A 2,823-nucleotide genomic window follows, 5' to 3' on the forward strand; every position below is an offset into this window, starting at 1 on the left:
ATATATGAGTTATTCCTAACCAACTCTATCCCACAGAGTGTTTGGAATAGCACTACCAGATCTGATCATCAAATGAATATAAAGGCAGAGAGAGAAGAAAGCACTCAGTCACACTCCCACTGTCTGGCTTGGATGGCTCAGTAGATTCGGGAACCCTTAATGCAGGAAATGAAGGGAAAGGATCAAATGCTCACAAAGACATCCAAAGTTTCATTTCCAACATTGAGGTTGAAGTTCTATGGACAATCAAGTGGTTGTAAGAAGCTGCACCTCGTGAAAAATGTTAAAGTTGGAAGTGCAGAATTTGGAATCATCAGAACATTGCAGTAAGCTGAAACTGTGAGGGTGAATGGTCATTAATGACTCCAGCAAAAATATGAACCATCATTTCCAAATATCATGCTGTTTGGTATCTCATAGGTGGCTGTATTTTTTCACTTTTCATAAAATATTTTAATGTAATTTAGATAGGATCAATGAGAAAGAGTGAGCTGAGGAAAGACTACAGGATTTCTTTTGATCTGCTTTTTCTTGTGCCCCAAATGCCACATGCATTTTATATTCCAAACTCTTCTCCAAATAAATGGGAAGACTGGTGAGGAGGGAAAAAGCCTTGAGATTTCAACCAGATCACTGACAGGTTAGAGCCGAGACTACCTCTAGCACCCAGGTCACTGAATTTTGAAGAACTGCAAAGCATATGTTTCACTGGCAGGTGAAGGAATAGAGGGGTCTGAAGCCTGTTCAGGCTTGTATTTATTTAAAAACTGCATGCATGTTTAAAATATGACATGTAAACTTGCTGTCAGGCCACTTTTCACTTAAAGGAGCCTTGACAATTCTCCAGGAGCTTTCTTTGGGGCAGGGAAGCTCTCTCAGTATTCACTGGGAGAGGGCATCAGAAAGGCTGATTTCTAGATGTATGGGGAGCAAGGTAGATGGATGCTGTCTGCTATCTTCTTTGGCAAAATGAAGGAATCAAAGGCAGTGGTGGCAACACATGAGTGAGAATAGATAGAAATACATTTTTCTTACAACGTTAGGGCTTCTGTTGTGGCAACAAACAACTCTGGAATCCCATTGGCTTAACAGCAAACCTTAATTCCTCCATCATATTACATAAGGACATAGTTCTGCTCCGGGCTGTGGGCTGACTTTGTCCGTTTCTCCTGTCTTCTCATACCTTCTGTTCTGGAACTCAGGCTGCCAGAGCGAGCACATTTGCAAAACACAGCCTGTGGGGAGAAGAGAAGCAAACAAGGTTGAGCCAAGCCATGCAATCACACTTTAGTCTGCTGCTCAGCCATGCCTCTGTCATGCCCACTGGTATCCCATTGGTCACAATAGGTCACATGACCAAGCGTAAAGTTTCTGGGATCAAGAATATGTTATGGAGGAGAAAACAAACACTCAAGCATAGCAATACTAAGTGCCACTGTTGTAATCCATGGAAATCGCTCCATTTCCTGCCTTAATGCAGCTTAAAATCCAGTATGGGACACAAATGACCAAACCAGCCTTTACAAAGAAAGCTCAACCTAGTCCCGGATTTCAGACCCCTTACAAGCATCTGGAGGCACAGAGCATGGAATAACTGCCATCAACATTTAGGGATGATGCTCTCCAGAATGCTACCATATCAAGAATAACATTCTTCCATGGATCAGATGGGAAGTCAAGAGAGACTTGAGAATTCCACCCAGATCCCTGGCCTCCTAGAACTTGATACCTGCTTTACCAAGATAATATCAGGTCTAGTATATTCCCCAATCAACATCTTTTATTTCACTTGTCACCTGCAAATTTAGCTCCCTCATCCCCACTTCCCAGTCTGGTCATGTCTTGAATCCACAAGGACTTAAACAGATCTAGTTATATATTGGGGGTTGAGGATCAAGTTACCTTGAGAATTTATTTCTCCATGATCAGGGCCTCTGCTTTGAGAACTAAGATGTATAAGCTTTCTCTATAACCTCCCCAAAAGCTCCTCGGACCCAACCTCCCCCCACCATGTGATTCCCTTTACAATTATTGGACTTTCAGTTCCAGGGCTAATAAACTCCAATGTTCCCTGAACATAGTCACAGGATGTTGTTTCTCACAAGGCTTTTTCCTGGGGTATCATTTCTTCCCAGCCCTCTGGAACTCAGGACCAGGAGACAGAGAATGTTCTCTTTATTCCTATATCCTGCTGTGATACCCTGTGCTCCTTTGAAAGGAGAAAATATATTCCTCATTGGCATTCAGGGAGGCAGGGAAGCCCCTGGCAGAGGGTGGCTGCTGCTGCTCCAAACTCACTGCTTGGTGAACTTACCTGTTAAGAAGGTATGGAGGAATGGATCCCTGCCAATGAGCACTCTTAGCATCAAGAATGGGGATCCTGGACATCAGGGTCTGAGTTCACACACAAATAAAAATACAGGCACAGTCTAGAGAAGGGCTTTGCACAGGTCTCAAAAAGGCTGAAAGCCAGCCAGCCAAGTGGGGAAATAGCTCAAGAGCCCTGTCTGTAAAGCTTTACCAAGATTTATTTGGAAAGTTATGGTCTTTCCCAAAATGAATCCACAGATTGCTTTGCTCTGATTACAAGGAGAACATTGAGGTCTTTATTAACAGTCATCATTGGATTCCTTTTCTCCTTAAAGAGATTAATTAGGTAAATTTCATTACAGTAACACCAACTTTCTTGGAAAGAAACCATCCAACTTGAGAATGACTTTGAGTTTATATCTGGAAACGAGGCAATGCTAATGTTTACAGTGGAGAATGTGAAACGTTAGTTTTAATAGATGTTGATGTCATTCTTGGCATCCTGCAAATGAT

This window comes from Fukomys damarensis, unplaced genomic scaffold (assembly GCF_012274545.1).
Source record: "Fukomys damarensis isolate Sample0158 unplaced genomic scaffold, DMR_v1.0_HiC HiC_scaffold_5, whole genome shotgun sequence".
Lineage (NCBI taxonomy): Eukaryota > Metazoa > Chordata > Mammalia > Rodentia > Bathyergidae > Fukomys > Fukomys damarensis.